The sequence below is a fragment of the Cryptomeria japonica genome, chromosome 7 (genome assembly GCF_030272615.1).
Source record: "Cryptomeria japonica chromosome 7, Sugi_1.0, whole genome shotgun sequence".
Classification (NCBI taxonomy): Eukaryota; Viridiplantae; Streptophyta; class Pinopsida; order Cupressales; family Cupressaceae; genus Cryptomeria; species Cryptomeria japonica.
The window spans coordinates 508,788,350-508,808,667 of NC_081411.1; positions in this window are offsets into that span (position 1 = coordinate 508,788,350).

Sequence of the window (20,318 nt, forward strand, 5' to 3'; positions counted from 1 at the left end):
AATCTCTAGGTCGGCCAAAAGTCGAAATTAAGACCTAGGGTTTCATACATAAGAGCTCTCTTTCTTCATTTGAAAGGATCCGAATTTTGGTTTTCAGGGACCTTCTATGCAGCGAAAGAGCAGACCTTTGAAGACTTCAATAACATTCAACATCCATCCATCAAGCATTCATCAATTTCATTCATTTAGGGCTTGGGAGACATTGAAGAACAATAGGAGATTACCGACTGAAGATTGGCTTGTACTCCTCCCTTGAGGGTTGGGTATGATTTCATGTTGTTTTCATGTCTTTGCATAAGCTTCAATATATCCTTTATTCATGCTTTAGATCACTTTGCATCTTGATTTAGAGCATTTACATTATCATTTACAAGCAATTAGGGTTTACTTTCTAGGTTGCTCTAGTTTGCTTTCTTACATTTAAGGACCTTGCACACACACTAGGTCTGCACACACAATACATTTTACAATACAACTTGGCTATTCGTGGAGGTGGAAATCACCGAAGCGGGGGTTTGACTAAGGCAAAACCCTATATAGCCGCCCAAACATCTTTTCAGATATAAGTGCAGGTTTCGGGACTCGGACGACGCCGCAGGTTGCAGATCCGGGAATAGCAGGTTGAGATAGCACTCCGCACCAAATTTCAGAGCAAAAGACCAGGACAGGGGCGTGGGGCACCCTGGTTCTGCCAGGACAGGGGCGCTGGGCGCCCTGGTCCTCCTGACAAACAACATTTTCAGCATTTTTGACAGCTTTTCCAGAGTGCAAAAACAACAGTTTTCGGAGCAGTTTCAAGGGTAGAATCAGGACAGTGGCGCCCGCGCCCCCGTCCCGAACATTTTCACTCAGATTTTAACACCGGGTATGCATTTACATTCTTGTCTTGTCCTTGTGTTTACAGCTTTCCGCTTTCCATTGTTTAAGTTCAATTCTGCAATCTTGTTATTAGTTCATACTTGCACTTTGGGGTTAGGGATTGAACTTGCATTATTTTATCTTTCAATTACAACAAAGGAATAGAAATCCTAATAGGTAGCCCGTGGCTCTCTCTTCCACAAAAAGAAGTAGCCAATTGTGTGATACCTCTAGGCTCTTTCGTATTCCACAAGTGTGTGGTTGAAAGTGAGATTAGGACATGTTTGCTTAGTGTCACTTTTTCTCCCACACAAGGACATAAATACACCAAAGCCAACATACACAATGAGAGACATATGTCCCTATCCATTTGACAAAAGAATTCCAATGCCTCCATTTCCTACACACTTTGTAACACCTAAATTTGATAAGTACAGAGGAAAAGGAGATCCTAAGACACACATAAGACAATTTTTCACAGCTTGCATTGAGGTAGCAGCAGAAGAGACATATTTGATGAGATTATTCCCACAAAGCTTAGGTGATCAAGCTATGGAATGGTTCTCTCAACTTCCACCTGAAATTAAGTCATGGGGTGACTTAGCAAAGGCATTTATCCAACATTTCTCCTACAACATAAAGACAGACATATCAGTCACTACTTTGTGCAACACCAAGCAAAAAGATGGAGAGTCTTTTTCATCATTTTTACAAAGATGGAGGAATTTAGCCAACAGACGCTCTTGTGAAATTCCACAAAAACAAATGATAGAAATGTTCACTCAGAATGTTAACAAATACATTGGTTATGACTTAAGAAAAGCTTGTTTGTCCACCTTCAAGGACGTCATTGAAAAAGGCTTAGTGATAGAAAAGGTCCTAATTGAGCAAGGAGTCATCAAAATATTCAAAGAAAACAAAGAGGACTATAAAGGAAAAGAGAAGCCAAGATTTTGGAACAAAAACAAGAACATAGTCAATGATGGTGTTGTTGATGCCAATATAGTACGACCCAAAATCATTTTTTTTGGATCAAGTTCTATAAACAATCAAGTGAATACTCAAACAACTTCAAAGTCACGAAGGAAGTACACTCCATTGGGAGAACCACTTGAGTCAGTTTTCAAGAAGCTAGTGGCAAACAAGATAATAACAATTCCAGATTTGCCTCCATATGAGCCAAAGGTTAAACCAAATTGGTGGAATGATGATGAGTATTGTGAATTTCATGAGAGCAAGGGCCACAAGACAGGAAATTGCCATCGACTGAAGAACATCATACAAGATCTTATTGATAGAGGTGACATTGAGATTGAAGGACACTCATCCAATCAAGAACATGAGATGTTTAAGGAACCATTCCCAAAGCATGACAAGGGAAAAGCTAAAGCCATAGATGATCAAACCAACTATACCAGAGCATCTTATAACTATGATTCAACTGTCAATCACATTTCGATGGACAATTATGTCTCTACCATTATCATCAAGGACAAAACTCCTGAGAATTCTACCCAAAGACCCAAGATTGTCCTAAAAGGCATTGGATCTTCTTCTGAACCTACCTCTGAATGTCATGTTACAACCCGTAGAGGTAAATTCACTTTGCAAGGTGCTCCAACCAAAAACACAGCTTCCTCATCGACCAAGCCTGAGTACGATCTTGTAGAACAGTTAGGGAAGACACCTACGCTTATTTCAATCCTTGAGCTCTTACGTATATCTCCCACACATAAAGCTATTCTTGACAAAATCTTGAGAGACACTACTATCCCCACTGATCTAAACGTGGACCAGTTTCAAGCCATGGTGGGATACCTTTCCGTTCCACACTCCCTTACATTCACGGAAGCCGATGACGCCTCCATAAGTCAGCCACATAATGCACCATTACACATTGAAGCCTTCATACACAAACATCGAATGAAACGAGTCTTGATAGATGGAGGAGTGGGTCTAAACATTTGTACATTGAGCACTATTAAACAATTGGGATATTCAGATAAAGTTGTGAATTCTACAAACAAAATTACCATCAAGGCATATGATGATGAAGAGCATTCATCCAAAGGCACAGTCACCTTACCTCTCAGAGTCGGGCCAGTTACAAAGGATGTGGTTTGTCAAGTCCTTGATTTAGATCTCACATACAACATATTGCTAGGACGTCCATGGATTCATGAGATGAGCGTAGTACCATCTACATATCATCGATGTATCAAGTTTCCACACAATGGAGTTGAAGTGACCGTCAAAGTAGATCCAAATCCATTCATATATTGCAACAATCTACAACCTCGATTAGAAATAACAATCCTAGTCAATCGAGAAGCTATTTCTTCATCAGCATATGTGGATCCAGAATCCTTGAAACCTTCTACATCAAAGCAAATAGAGCTCAAAGAAAACTTCAAGGTTAAAGACCTAGGATGTGGTGAGTATATCTTTCATGTTGAGCAACTCCCACTATCTCCTAAGGTATTCAGTCGACAAGAACAACCTACAAGCAATTTGCAATGCCAAGGAATTGGGTGTGAACCACCTAGTGTTGTGGCTACTAAGTCAGAATGCAAATCTCCTCTTGTGGTGCAAGCAACTCTTGATATTAATAGTCCTAAGAGTGGTTCCAACAAAGAATCTATTGAGCGTATCGCCAGCCCTCTTGAAAAATCACATAGCCTTACCATTTCATCTGCTCATTCCATTTCCACTCCACTTCCAGATTTGGATCAACAAGAATTACAAAAGCCCTTACTCATTGGGGATAAAAAATCAAGCTTTGAAAATAAAAATCTAAAAGTCAAAAATAAAGAGAAGTCCTTTAGTCCAAATCAAAATAAAAAGCTACTGGACTCTGCAAAAATTAAAGTCAAGGATAAAAATCCTATGAATCAAAAAGAGAAAGAGTTGATCTCCCCTAATATCAAAATAACTGGGGGCAAAAGTTCTACAATTTTAAGTAAAAAAACATACCTGTTGATCCTAAGTCTCCATCATGCTACCCTACTTTCACTTCTTTTCACAATCATAAGCCTTCATAACTCATCCACTTGTTCTACACATTCTTTCCCTTCTGGCGATACATCATGGACCTTTAATGGAGCTTCCTCAAAGGACTTTGTTATCAGGGATGCCCAAACTTCTTTAGGTGACACGCATACGGGCCTATGTTGTCCATACTCTACTAATTCTACCTCAATTCCTTTATCAAGGAAGACAGTCACTCGAGCTACACATTATCCAGTCAAGGAAAAACACAGTTGCAATCATAAGGTAAAGCCTCGTACATTTGAGGTGGGTGACTTAGTTCTCAGAAAAAATCCTAAAAATCAGCAAGATGGAGAGAAGAAGGGCAAGTTTGAACCAAACTGGCTTGGTCCTTACATCATTACAACAGTCTATGGATCTGGTACATATCAACTCTCAACCGCAGAGGGTGAACCCTTGGAGGATCCTTATCAACAACATGCACCTTCGCAGGTTTTACACATAGCTCTTCAGAGTATCCTAATTTAAAATACAAAAAAAGTCAAAAAATTTAAAAATACAAAATTTTTTTTAAAAAATTCAAAAATACAAAAAAAAACATAAAAATTGTTACTTGGTGAAAACTTGGCAAACAGGCGCCTTGTGACAGCAAAAAAATAAAAAAAAATAAAAAAAGTGAAGAGAAATAAATCCTTCCAACGGTGAAAACCACTTCAGTGGCGCCCTGGGCAAGTACCATGGTGAAAACTGGGTCACTGGCGCTGTGCGTAGGGACATTGCTCCTCCCTCCTTCAGGATTCCATTTCATCCTTCACTTTTCACACACTCACAACCTCTCCATCCATAATAAACTTACACATTCCCATCATGGCTTGTTATTGATCTACCTAAGATTGGTTAGCCATTCATAATAACCCCCTTTTTCCCCCTCTTTCCATCCATAATAAATCAGCTCCTATCTGTGGCTAAGGCAAATCCTATGTCTAGTAATGGGTGTGGAACTAAGAGAATCACACGTTCTGAGGAGTACAATTTCTTCCACTTTTCTTCAGTCTATCTGTGCACAATCCGCAATAAAGCAGCATTTGCATCACAATCCACAATAAAGTTTCATCTTCTCTGCAATAAAGTATCAGTTGCATCGATTCAGTTAGTTTCAGATGAGACACAACAACAACAATGGGATTCAACAAATCAAATCTTTCAACAGACTCAGACAACATATGGCTCAGTGCTATCTATCCTTTTGTGAAATTAAACATTGTGACCACAATCAAATACGACTTATACAAGTGACAAGAGACACTAAACTTGAGGACTACAATGGATGTTGGTGTTGAGTCTTGGTTTTCTTTTGATTTTATCTTTTTGATGACATGTCTTTTAGCTTTTCCAGGATGTCTCTGACTAGAGATTCTATCTCCAGGATGTCTTTGACTATAAAGGCGAGGATGGGGTTTCGTCACCTATTTTTCTTTTGCTATCTGTGGATTGTCTCTTAGTAATTCTATGACTTGTCCAAGGATATGAGGACATTGAGAGTCTAGTATGAACTAGGGCATTCCTTGTTTGCGACTGTCTTATCTCCATGCAAACAGGTACAATGACTTTCTGGGTCGAACATATGCCTCGATTATCATAACCTATCTTGCCATAATAAAGCTCAATGATGATAATGCACAAGAAGCTCTTCCACTTTCATATCTTCTATCTTCCATCCCCCTTCCTTGTTTGACTTCCATCGTCCTTCTTGAGTCCATGTAGCCTGCTATCACATGACTGAGTATAATGACATGCCAAAAACATTTGCATTTCATGTAGTTGCACCTGCATTATCACATGTTAGCATTTCATACATACATATAGATATCACAATCACATCACATCCTGCACACAACACATATTAGCACATTTTACATTCTCATCATGTAAATAGTTATTTGCATCGTCATATCCGTCTGCATTTCATACATTCACATTCACATATGCATAACATATAAAAACATAAAAAAAATAAAAATATTGCATTTCATTATGTACATATTTGCATCCATATCATAACCATCACATAGAAACATACATCATGAAACATCTCATCACATAGGTACACATGCATATAGCTGCCGCAAGGATGAATGATCTCATATATATATATATATATATATATATATATATATCAAAATCATAAGTGTCATGATACAATGATGTCAAAATACATATGGCTACACAACCAATCCTCGTGTCGCCCTATCCAGACATAGGAACCCACTGATCACTCCTGCCAGTACTGTTGTAATGCTAATCCAGTCCGTGTCATCGTGTCCCATGCCACGTGTGCAACCCTCATCTCCAATCCCAGATCCTGGAACACTCGTCTCAGTGCATCCCTGTCTCCATCTTGATCATAAGGAACTAACTCCCCATCGATCGGTATCCTCAGTATTTTGTATACATCCTCCAAGGTGACTGTCATCTCACCCATTGGCAAATGAAAAGTGCAAGTCTCTAAGTGCCATCTCTTAGCCAGCGCAGTCAGCAACCCCATGTTCGCCTGAAACTAAGGCACATACATAATGAATCGCAGACCCATAGCCTCAATAGCAGCTCGGTCCTCGAATGTTAGCTCTAGTCGTAATCTCTGTGTCGATGGGAATCTCTCTCATCACTCTAGCATAGGCAAATACTCCTACAGTCAAGCAAAGCAATCATGTCAGTCAAAGTGACACTCACTGTTCATCACAAAGTGTTGCTTCTATCCTAGTGACACTCACTGTTCATCACAAAGTGTTGCTTCTATCCTAGTGACACTCGTTGTTCATCACAAAGTGTTGCTATCTATCCTAGTGGCACTCCCTGTTCATCACAAAATGTTGCTTATATTTGCACTCCCTGTTCATCACAAAGTGTTTCTCCTATTGGTACTCCCTGTTCATCACAAAGTACTTTGTCTTGGTATTCACTGTTCATCACAAAGTGCCTTGATCTATCCTATCTTAGGGCCTCTGCTTGAGTGTATCCTCTTGAGTAGTTTCCTTATTGGCAATGTATGTTCTATCACAGAACTGTCAAACCTAGCCCTATCTACTATCCTAGTCTTCCCTAGAGGACCTACTTGAGTGTATCCTCTCAGCAGCTTATCTAATCGACATCGTATGTTCATTACAGAACTGTCGATTTGACCTGGCACAAACACAGATGTGCCTAGCCAACATAGACGCGCCTAGCACCAACGCAGACGCGCCTACACGTTTTTGATAGTTTTTTGACATTATCCTAAAGTGCATTTATTGCGCTACCTAACATGCATTAATGGAAACATTTATTGCAACAAAGTACAAGGAGGTTTTGCGGTACTTACTGGCTCTCCTGCATCTACTGGCCTCTGAAATCGGCAAACGCGATCGAATCTATGCACCAATGCCATCGCTGCTGACTGTTGCTGCTCTATTTTCTCTCCGCACTTTGATCTCTTGGATGTGTGGATGACAATGAGGATGTATTTCCCTCGTGGTCTATTTTATATAGACTGCCCTAGCCCTATCCCTAGCCCTCATTTCCCGAGTCAGTCTTCATTATCTCATGACTCTGTCACTTTATCCGGTCAGTCCATTCTAGCCTTTCTTTCTTATCGAGAGATTGTCTGCGATCTTTTCAGACATTTTCATCCAATCTATCGAGGGGGCATATTATTCCCATCTTGGGGTAACTTTATATCAGTTCATATTATCTTCTTTGAAACAACGTGACAAACTACATTGTCTCAAAGAGGGGCAAAATGTAGACACCTAAAACTGTCATGTCTAATTAAATAAATATTTTATTTATTTAATTACTTTAGCCTAATTCTTCTATTAATTAAATAAATCTTTATGTATTTAATTAATTCATTTATCCTTTTCTAGTCTTATTTCTCATTTAAATAAATACATTTATTTATTTAAATTATCCTTTTCCTAAATTAAATAAATATCTTATTTATTTAATCGATCCCACTTCTTCTATTAATTAAATGAATCTTTATTTATTTAATTAATTCATTAACCTTTTCTACCCATGACACGTCATTCATCTCTTAATTCCTACACTACCTACCCTCTCATTATTTTCTTATTTTCTCTACCTACCCTTTAATCATAGCCGACCATTTATCTTTTACACCTCTTAATCTTATCCCTCCATTTCTTATAGTGTCTTCTATATAAGGAGATGCTTCCTTCATTATCAACCCTAATCAATCTATGCATCCTAATCAATTGATTACCCTCGCTATGCATTCATCCCCGACTATGCTTTGGAGTTTCATATGCGATCCTATTTGCAACCACATTTCCGTTCTTTGTTGAACTCTTGTGCACACATAAAATCTGAGAGCAAATATATCAAGCAAGATCAATGGAGATAGGAAGAATGGAGATCCAAACCCTATTGGACATGTGATGGTATAATCTTTGTGATTTCATTTGATTTGCATTGTCTTAGGTAATCTTCATATTGTAAAGCGGAAAATCGAACCCCAGGTGTTCCCCCACTCCAAGGAGAGAGAAAGGAGGTCACTAGGGTTGACGGTTTTCACTTAAGAGAGACTTTACATTCAAAAGAGGGGTTGAAACCCACAAGATCCAATCCCACACAATGCAAGACTGGATTCTAAATGAGTTTCAAGGGTGGAGACATCAAGGATACCCTCTTTTGTAAAAAATGTAGATAGAAGGATTGAACTAGGAGTGTATGTAAAGTAAGAAAGATTCGCTTGTAGACAGAGATAGGGACACGGGATGAAGCTACGGACCTGAAATTAGCAGTAAAATGTCAAAACGAAGCTATCCTACAAATTTGAGCGAAAGTTGACGGGACGATGGCGCCCGGAGTGCACACGGTCCTCCGAAAAATCCGCAAAATGAAGGGGGATCTGTTCGTCTCTGCACAAGGATTCCAGATCTTCAATTACAGCCGCGTACCTGCAACCTTGTTATAAGAATGTTTGTATTCTTACATGCGAAGGTGTAATGATGTTGTATGTTGTATGTTGTAAGTGATCTCCTCTTCAATGGTTGAATCCTTGTCTTGAATGCAACACTTAGCCTTGAATGGAGACTTAGAATGCTCAATTGCTTGAAGGAATGCTTGAATGTTTGAATGTTTGAATGTTTGAATGTTTGCCTATCGCTTCCGCCTCTTGCATACATCTTTTTTTCCTCCCCCTTTTCTGAGAGGGGAAATGTAGTTTATATACTTGTCAATTAGGGTTAGGAGACTGATTTTTCCGACCTTAGGCCGACCTAGGAGCATTATTTTCCAAATTGAAAACTTGAAGACCCGATGCCCAACAAGAGACCGGGCCCAAAATAGGGCCAGGGACCAGGGCGCCATGGTCCCACCTCCCGGGACAATAGGGTGTAAGGAGGATCAGGCCAAGGTGCAGAAAGAGACAATTTTTGATGTCGTAAACAGGTTTCGGGGTTTCCATTCAGGTTCAACGTTGCGCCGCCATCGTGAAGACCCAAATGCAGTCGAAATTGCAAGTGTCGCAATTTTAGGACACTACATTTAGCCCCCACTTTAGCGGGAGTATAAGCGTACGCCCATACTTCGGTAAAGTACAAGGAAACAACATTGAAAGACTTTCACCACGTCAAGGAGGCAAGATACACCAAGCCCCCAGTGGACTAAGGATCTTACGACTTCGATTGACAAAGTAAAAGGGAAGATCACGAGGGAGAACCATGACTGTCAGTAGTAAGGTTCCCTCACTATGAGTCATGCAAGAAAAATACCAAAAATTTTCAAGGCAAAGCTAAGTTCGCCAAAAAAATTTCAAGTATCTTGAAGAGATATGAACGGAGTGTATGCCCCCTACGTTAAAGCGATCGCACGCGCCTCATCGGGGGTGATTGCTTTAAGGTAGTGATACACATAAGAAATGAGAAGGGAAAGGAGCATGTCATCACAAAGATTTAGCCCCCAAGTGTGAGATAAACCCAAGGATAATAGACACAAAACACAAAGCACGAGGTGACTTCGCTTTCCTTGGGGTCAGTATACTGTATATCATATGTATGTATGCATAATTGTTCTTCATTCCCCAATCAAGGAAGGTCACCTAGAAGAAGGGAACACATGTGTCTTTTGAGTCAACATGAGAGAGACCAAAAGAGATCTCAATGCTTTGCATCGTCCTCAAGTAGACAACACTAAGGACAACAAATAGAAGAATGAGAATAACACATAGAAGAAGTAACAAAAGAGATCAAGAGAGGAGGAGAGAGTCTGCTATGCTAATGAACTAGTCTAGCACGTCATCCACCCCCCGATCTTGCTGATCAATATTTCGGGAAGGCAGGAAACATGCTAGAGGAGGAACATCCAACACAGCAGATGGAGCTATCACAAGATCCAAACAAGGGCTATGTTCATGTTCCAAGCCACGTTGTTCTTGTCTAGGAGCTAGGATAAGTTCTTTAGAAAATGCGTTAGATAAATGGTTATCAATATCAACATATTCATATTCACTATCAGAAGAAAGAGAAGTAACATTTTCATCATGAATAACATTTTCATCTATATCATCATCAAGATTTATAAAAATAGGATCTTTAACTCACACAGGATCAAAACCATCATGCATCTTATGTTTAGGAGATTTTGGCTCAATTTTCGGCTGAGGAGAAAATGGAATAATACTAGCTGAAGGTGTTTTTGGGGATTGCAAAGTTTGGGAAACAGCTTTACGAGCTCTAAGACGACGCTTTCGTCGGTGTTCACGCGCAGAATGATTTCGTCTAGTCTTAGTAGGAAGTTGAGAAGATTGAGGAGGAGGAATGTTCTCATCCTTATCACTTGGGTGTTTAGGTTGTGGTCTCTTAGGTTGGTCAATAGGAGAAGAGGAAGGTCTCTTCTCTCTATAAGAGGAAGGAGGAGGAACTGCTCCATATAAAGGAGGAATATCTGGTTTAGGAAGGAGACCAAGTCCATCATGACGAGAAGGTATAGGTCTACCTTTAGAAAGTTTATTAGACATAGACATAGTCACATCCATAGGGATGGGTTGGGAATCTTCTTGAGGAAAGACATTAGTTTTATCTTTCAAAGGAAGAACTTCCTTCTCAAGAATGATAGGAATATCAAGTTTGGGTGTTCTAGGTTCACTTAGAGATAAGATCATATCTTTTTTCCACTTTTGATAAGATTTGAAAAGATGATCACTTTGCGGTGGAAGGGATTGGAATTGTTTAGGCCAAAAATAATCAATAGGAACGCTAGAAGTTCTTTCAGCTGGTTTAAAGAGACTATGATTGATAGTAACAACTTCACCATTATGGGGAAATTTCAAACACTTGTGAATAGGAGAAGCAATAGCTTTCATGGAAGATAACCAAGGATAGCCTAGCTTCACACGAAATTGTTCGGATGATGGAATAATAGCAAAGCTCACATCAAGGGATTTGTTATGGACCTCAATAGGTAATGTAATAGAACCAATTGCAGGAGAAGAAAATGCATCAAATAATTTCACAACCACATTTGTTTTGTCATAGATCACTTGATTCAATTGCAAAGTAAAAAGAAATTCTTCAGTAATGACGTTAACCATGCAAGAAGGATCAATAAGCACTCCACGACAAGGTGTATTCTTGACTTTTGCAACTATATATAAAGGACCATCAGGTGCCCTGATAGTTTCACTAGAATCAAATGTGATGGAAGGTTCTTTAGGGATTTTCTACTGCTCTACAAAGTTAATCACATTCGGAGTCATAGACACAAGACCATCAGGTGAGAAAGAGGAATCATTAGTCTCAATCACATTAGAGGTATGAGAAGGTAATGGATCAGTAAAAATCTTAAGATTTTGGTTAGGAGGAGCTACAGATGTGTTGCCTTTATCATTCACACTTGAAACAGAGATAGTATTATTATCAATCAAATCTTGAATTTTACCCTTTAAAGCAAAACATTTTTCAGTATCATGCCCAGGTTGACGATGAAATTGACAAAAAGATTTGTTATCAAAATAGGGTGAATTAATCTTTGCATGATCTATTTGCTTTATAGGAGGGAGGGTAAGCACATTTTGTTCCAATAACTTATTCATAATACTATGCAATGATTCATTCAAAGGAGTAAACTTTCTTTCTTTCTTGAAAAACTTAGAAATAGGAGGTGCACCTGATGCTGCATTCACATTGTTGTTGGTGATGTTTTCATTGAACTTAATGAACTCTCTGTTCGGTTTAAACTTCCCAAATGGTTGTCGACTACTATCACCCTTATCACTCAGAGCCATAGGATTTGCTTGTTCCATTTGACTCACAGTCAGTTGATAATTGTGAAGAGTTGCGCACAACTGTTGGAAAGAAGTAAACTCAGAAAATAGAAGTTTTTCTCTAATATCTTTTTGTAAATTGGAAATAAAGATTCTTAGAATATCATTGTCAGGTACTGGAAAAGAAATTTGAGCACACTAATGCTTATATCTACCAATGAAACCAGTCACTTTTTCTTTAATACCTTGTTTACAATGCATTAAATCAATCAAAGTAACTTTAGGACCTATATTATTTTGAAATTGTTGAATAAAAGCATTTGCAAGTTGTTGGAAAGAAGTAATAGAATAGGAAGGCAACAAGAAATACCATTGTAGAGCCTTATCTCTTAATGTTCTAGTAAACAATTTTGCAAGCAACCTTTGGTCATGAGCAAAATCGGTACATATTGTTTGAAAGGTCTTAACATGTGTTAGAGGATCACCTTTACCATTATAAAGCTCCAACTGCGGGATTTCAACATGTTTAGGGGGGATAGCTCTAACAATGTCAAGAGAAAGTGGGCTTGCAACATCAAATGTGGGCACACTAAACTTAGACTGATTCATAGAGGCAATTTGGTGCTGTAAAGAAGAGACAGTTTGTGCAAGATTGTTAATGGTCGCTTCAGTCGAAGAGTTCATATTAGACATGTTAGATTGTGATGGAGGTATTATGTTATTGAAAGAAGGTAATGTTTGAGAGTAAGGTGGTGGGACACTATGATGGTTAGTCATAGGAGATGATTGGGAAAAAGGAACACTACAAGGAGGGATGGAATGATTAAATGAATTGCCCCCTTGCGCTAGGTTCATTTGTGGAGATGTAATAGGAACACTCATTGAAGGAATGAATGAAGAAGTCGGATTGAATGAAGGAAGAGGGTTGATTGAAGAAGAAGGATTGCCCCCATGACTGGTGATCATAGGTGGAATGTCTTGTATCGAAGTAGTCATTATGTTTGATGTAAAAGTAGGTATACTAGCAATAGAAGTTGTCAAAGGAATAGAATGATTGACTTGAGTAGGAGGTTGTGTATAACCTAAAGTTTCGGCACAACTCTTCATCGGCATCACATTCGAATCCACGATGTGTGCAATACCACACAAAATATCAATTCCATTCTTATCACTTTGAACCATACGTTTTAGACCCTCAATTAATGAAAGAGCTTGACTATCGGGGTATTCTTGAGACATCCATTGCTGAAAATCATCAAATTGGTTATCCAATTTCGAAAGTTGTTCTACAAAAACCTCATGGAGAGCTTCTTCATCATTAAGGGGATTAGAGGAATTACCCGTGTCCTCGTTAAAAAGGCCATTCAAATTAGGTTCCATCTCCTCGGTAATTAAACCTTGGAAAGACTTAATTCTAAGGCTTCGTCTAACGGGAATAGTGTAAGTAGGGCTTATCGTTGTAAAACTCATGCACTACTTCCAAGAAAGGTAGGCACAATTGAAAATTAGGGCCAAGGGGGTAGCACTTAATTTTAATTGTTATCTTGAAAATTGAGATCTTGAATTTTGAATTTATTTTCGAATTTAGAGGTAGCAAATTTCAATAAAATCAGCCAATCTCCTAGATTTAAGCTGTTAAATGCAATCATGACAATCTCCCGAAGTTTCAGAAAAAATGTCGGAGACCGTGGTGAACGGAGTGCACATGGTCCTCGCAACTTTTTTCGAAATTTTCAGGGATGCAAGTTATGATGATTTTAAAGCTAATCTGAAAAAATTGAGTGATTTTACGATCTGTAGATAGGCCAAATTAAAGTTGCAATCTCAAAATTGAACCCTACCAAGATTGTTGAAAAATGCAAAATTTGAATTTTGAAAAAGAGAGGGAAACTAAAATTTTGAATTTTATGATTTTAGAGGGAATACTGAAAACAATGCAAGCTTTGAAATTTAAAAGTTGACTCAATTTCATGCAAAATTCAATTTTGAAAGTGGAAATCCAGGTTGTTGTAATTAAGCACTTAATTTCAAAAGTCACAAACTGCAAGAATTTGAATAAAGCACTGAAATTTCGAATGAATGCCAACACACTTTTCAGATTTAGGACAGTAAGAAACACAATTTTAACACAAAATTTTAATTTCAACAATTTTTGAATGATTAGAAGCCTTAATCCAAGCAATCACTAGACCAATTTTGACTTTAATTTTGAAAGTGTTAGAATTGATGAAATCAGCCAAGATTCTGGATTCTAGCAGAAAAATACAGTAAGATCTAGCTCCCGAAATTTCAGAAAAAATGTCGGGGACGATGGCGCTCGGGGTGCACACGGTCCTCGCAACTTTTTTCAAAATTTTCAGGGATGAGAGATATTATGATTTTGTTGCGGAATCCAAAGTTACAGCCGATTTGAAGGTGTTTTGATCAGTGAAACCATCGGTCAAAGGTTGAATCAAGAGGGTTTTAAAAATTAGGGTTTCGTCACTTAACCACTTAATTTTCAGAATTAAAACACAAATATGATTTGACAATTTGCAATAGAAGGGTAGATCTGAAACAAGCATTAACAATTAAACATTTCACCAGCTCAATTACTAAAAAGAGAATTTAGGGTTTTTATGCCATTAACCTCTAAAATTTGCAAAAGATCAAACATGGAAATGTAATTAAGGAAGCAAAAAATTTTCAGATCTAACCATGAATAATCAGAATTAGGATGTTCACGTCGGGTTCACCAAAATGTAAAGTGGAAAATCAAACCCCAGGTGTTCCCCCACTCCAAGGAGAGAGAAAGGAGGTCACTAGGGTTGACGGTTTTCACTTAAGAGAGACTTTACATTCAAAAGAGGGGTTGAAACCCACAAGATCCAATCCCACACAATGCAAGACTGGATTCTAAATGAGTTTCAAGGGTGGAGACATCAAGGATACCCTCTTTTATAAAGAATGTAGATAGAAGGATTGAACTAGGAGTGTATGTAAAGTAAGAAAGATTTGCTTGTAGACAGAGATAGGGACACGGGATGAAGCTACGGACCTGAAATTAGCAGTAAAATGTCGAAACGAAGCTATCCTGCAAATTTGAGCGAAAGTTGATGGGACGATGGCGCCCGGAGTGCACACGGTCCTCCGAAAAATCCGCGAAACGAAGGGGGATCTGTTCGTTTCTGCACAAGGATTCCAGATCTTCAATTACAGCTGCGTACCTGCAACCTTGTTGTAAGAATGTTTGTATTCTTACATGCGAAGGTGTAATGATGTTGTATGTTGTATGTTGTAAGTGATCTCCTCTTCAATGGTTGAATCCTTGTCTTGAATGCAACACTTAGCCTTGAATGGAGACTTAGAATGCTCAATTGCTTGAAGGAATGCTTGAATGCTTGAATGTTTGAATGTTTGCCTATCGCTTCCGCCTCTTGCATACATCTGTTTTTCCTCTCCCTTTTCTGAGAGGGGAAATGTAGTTTATATAATTGTCAATTAGGGTTAGGAGATTGATTTTTTCGACCTTAGGCCGACCTAGGAGCATTATTTTCCAAATTGCAAACTTGAAGACCCGATGCCCAACAAGAGACCGGGCCCAAAATAGGGCCAGGGACCAGGGCGCCATGAAACTGAGGGACCAGGGCGCTAGGCGCCATGGTCCTGAAGGACCAGGGCGCTGGGCGCCATGGTCCCACCTCTCGGGACAGCAGGGTGCAAGGAGGATCAGGCCAAGGTGCAGAAAGATACAATTTTTGATGTCGTAAACAGGTTTTGGGGTCTCCATTCAGGTTCAACGTTGCGCCGCCATCGTGAAGACCCAAATGCGGTCAAAATTGCAAGTGTCACAATTTTAGGACGCTACACATATGTTATGGTGGATCTTTGTTGTTGTTAGGCTAGGGTTTTGTGGTTGAATCTATTTAGTCTTTCATCATTGTTGTTATCCATTTTCACCATATACACAACCAAACTGTCTTCATCATCAACTTCTCTGTTGGATCTAGATTCATAACTGTGACTGACATCTCTACTTTTTCTCATAGATGGGTTAGAAACTGAAGCTCTAAATGCAGATTCAAATTTCTTAACACTACCATCATAACCATTTAATTCAAAAGCAGTAAGCTTACCAATGATGGAGTTAAGAGTTACCTTTGTTTTGTCAATAGATTTTAGCTCCTAAATGGCTACAACTCAGATAGCGTAGACTGGTAGAAGGGTTCTCAACATCTTACTAATTACTGTGACATCTTCCACTTTACCACCAACACTCTTGATCTCACCAACTATCTATTTGATCCTCTAACCATACTATTGTATATTCTCACCTTCAGCCATCGACATGTCATCAAATTTTCCTCTCAGACTCTCTTCTTTGGCAATCTTTACATGCTCATCACCGCTTTAGATCTCTTCAAGTTTCTTCCATACCTCATAAGCAATCTCCAGACCATGGACATCAACATACTCGACATCAAACAAAGAACTGATAATGGCCTCCAATGCTTGATTGTTTTCTTGTTGCTCTTTCTTCTGATCATTAGTCATAATCCCACTAGGTGCAACATATTGAGTACCAACATGTTCCCAATATTGACTTCCTAGACTCTTGATATAGATTTTCATTCTATCACTCCATATTCTGTAGTTCTCTCTATTAAAATTCAGACCTTCTTTCTTCATCATTCTCTTCAAGATCTTTACCTCAAGCTGTTAGGCTTAGACCTTAGAGGACCTGAAATGCTCTAATACCAATTGATGGTATGAAGAAAGAATAGGGATCCAGTCAACTACTGAGAGGGGGGGGGGGGGGTGAATCAGTAGATAGAAAACTGACATAAACTTTTCACCAAACAAAAACAACCTCTCAAAGCAAACTCTAAACTTACTGGTTTAAACACTGAACTTCAAATGCAATATTATTGACAAGTTAAACCAGTTGATTGTTATAGCAGACTAACAGTAAAACATCTTTGAAACTCTCAAAACCTTTTAACTGAATCATTCAAATACTAGAAGGGTTTTCAACACCTTACTAATTACTGTGACATCTTCCACTTTACCACCAACACTCTTGATCTCACCAACTATCTCTTTGATCCTCTGACCATACTATTGTATATTCTCACCTTCAGCCATCGACATGTCATCAAATTTTCCTCTTAGACTCTCTTCTTTGGCAATCTTCACATGCTCATCACCGCTATAGATCTCTTCAAGTTTCTTCCATACCTCATAAGCAGTCTCCAGACCATGGACATCAACATACTCGACATCAAACAAATAACTGATAATGGCCTCCAATGCTTGATTGTTTTCTTGTTGCTCTTTCTTCTGATCATTAGTCATAATCCCACTAGGTACAACATATTGAGTACCAACATGTTCCCAGTATTGACTTCCTAGACTCTTGATATAGATTTTCATTCTATCACTCCATATTCTGTAGTTCTCTCTATTAAAATTCGGACCTTCTTTCTTCATCATGCTCTTCAAGATCTTTACCTCAAGTTGTTAGGCTTAGACCTTAGAGGACCTGAAATGCTTTGATACCAATTGATGGTATGATGAAAGAATAAGGATCCAGTCAAATACTGAGAGGGGGGGGTGAATCAGTAGATAGAAAACTGACATAAACTTTTCACCAAACAAAAACAACCTCTCAAAGCAAACTCTAAACTTACTGGTTTAAACACTGAACTTCAAATGCAATATTACTGACAAGTTAAACCGGTTGACTGTTATAGCAGACTAACAGTAAACCATCTTTGAAACTCTCAAAACCTTTTAACTGAATCATTCAAATACTTTACTGACAGGAGTTAAAACATATTTCAGATTGCTGCCGGTTAACATAACATATCAAAGTGGATTTAGCAGTTAAGCAATTCAACCATAATAAACATAACCACAAAAGCATTCACCACTTGACACAATATTTTTGACGTGGAAACCCAAATGGGAAAAACCACGGTGGGGATGAATACCCACAAGTATTCTGAACTCTTCTGAAGTTCGCCCTGTTAGGAGCCAAGCCTGTTAAAGCTTTACAAAAAGTCTTGTTAAGAGCAGATCCTGTTAGGGATCACTTGGTTAAGGGATTGACTATAATACCCTATTAGAAGCAATACCCTATTAGGAGTAACCTCGGTAAAGGATTTGGAATCTAAGCTAATGGATCACCTGGTTAGAGGATTTGAATAACACTAAGCTTGTTAGAGCTTACCCGGTTAGGGGATTTGACTGTTGTAATTGTTAGAGAACAACAAGGGTTTGGTGATCTGTTTGAATAGCACTACAATTGCTTGTTCAGATCCTTTTCATGCTCCGATCTACCTTTACACATACTGCAGATACATCATCTGGTTCGACAACCACACTCTCTTACTCTCAATCACAAATTGCCAACACTTCAACAAAACAACTCATCGACCTTATAAACAAAACAATAGGTCAGTAACACATCACAAACCTAATCATCTCATATAGATTACAAAAAAATATGTTCAAGTACGACCGTTGGATTACATAACAATCATTGCGCAACATTCAAGATATCCTTGACCGCTCCTTGATCACCGCTTCATCGAACACTGTAACTCATCACGCGGTTTCCATTACATGCAATGAACTTGCTCATTCCTAAGACAAAAACCGTTATCTGTGCACACCAAAAACCATTTGAAACTCTTCTCATACAATATGCATATGTGTCATAATCATTACCGCTCATCATTTGATCATAAACCAATACAACCGATTCACCAAACTTCATCGATTAGGGTTTATCATATCAACAGACAAGGTTTACCGGTTGATCTCACTTCTTCTCTAGTAATATCGATTTCCTTCACAAGCTCACTTATCGGTTACAAAGCAACATTATTACAACATCATTACCGGTTAATTGACATAAATGACAACATAACATTTCATTAATGCAATCTTCATGCAAATGCCAACAAAAAGAGCTATAAGATCTTGCATCTCTCTATCATTTAGGTGATGGATTGCAAAGTGTGATATGAAACATTGATGCAAAAAACTTTCATACATTCTAATCTAGAAACAATAGTGATCAAGATCATGAATTATGGAAATTTGATACCATTAAGTGTGATAATTTTAATATAGATATAGATTTACCCTTACTTTTAAATCTCATCACAACCTTTTATTGCTAAAATATATGATATTTCCATAGTCAATGCTATTAAATTTAAGTAATTCTAGATTAAAATACATGCTTCTTATTATCAATGTTTCTTATTTTTTATTTTTGTATGAAGGGGAATCGATAGGGATAGTGCAACGACCTAGAGCTTAACTCAAGACAAGGTGAGCTCCCCCCATAAACCCCTCAAGCTGCAGAGCTAGCCCAATCAAGTCAACAACCAAGTAAATCTAGCCAACAAGAGTTGAATCTTAAACCTATATGTGAAGAACCCAAAGCCTTAACACAACCTTAACAACCATTCCAAATAAAAACGAACCTCTTCTTATTATCAATGTTTCAAATCATACTATATGATCCATTATGCTTTTGCTTTCTTCATCATGATAATTTATCATTTAATAATTTCCAAAGGCATAATAAAACACATAATTGAATCAAGTAGCACTCATATAAATGGGAACAAAGAAAGAGTAATAAAAAGGGTGGTTACCTCAAAATGGGACCGTATCAAAATTTTAAAAATAAAAAAGCAAAAGCTTGAGAAAATTATTGGATAGGAAGAGCTCGGTTTGGCTCTCGCTATAGCGGAGGGTCGTTTTCGGTGGGAACGCCTCTAACCTCCCACCTCCCAATCTACCAACCTAACAAATATTTTCCACGCTTCAATTCGCTTTCATAATCCGCCACCTGTAACCCAATCGGAACATTTTTACACACTGCGTGGAATTTCAGGAAACGCATTGAAATTTCAAACGCGTATCTCGGGTAAACCAGAGAAATAGTCCTTGATAACGACTGGCCGGCGTGAAGAAGGAGTCGTTGCAATTTGATTCAATATATTCTTGGGGAACGAAGCTTCCAGTGAAAGAAAATATGGCGGAACTTCTGTCCCGCTTCTCGGTGTCTTCATCGTAAAGCTAAGCGTGTACGTGATTAAAGTGTTGACTAGTTACAGATTTGAATTGGGTCTGTCTATAGCTTTTAGGTACAAAGTACTGGTGTGTAGGTAGACGGTACCTGAATACAGCTCTACGTACTGACAGACAT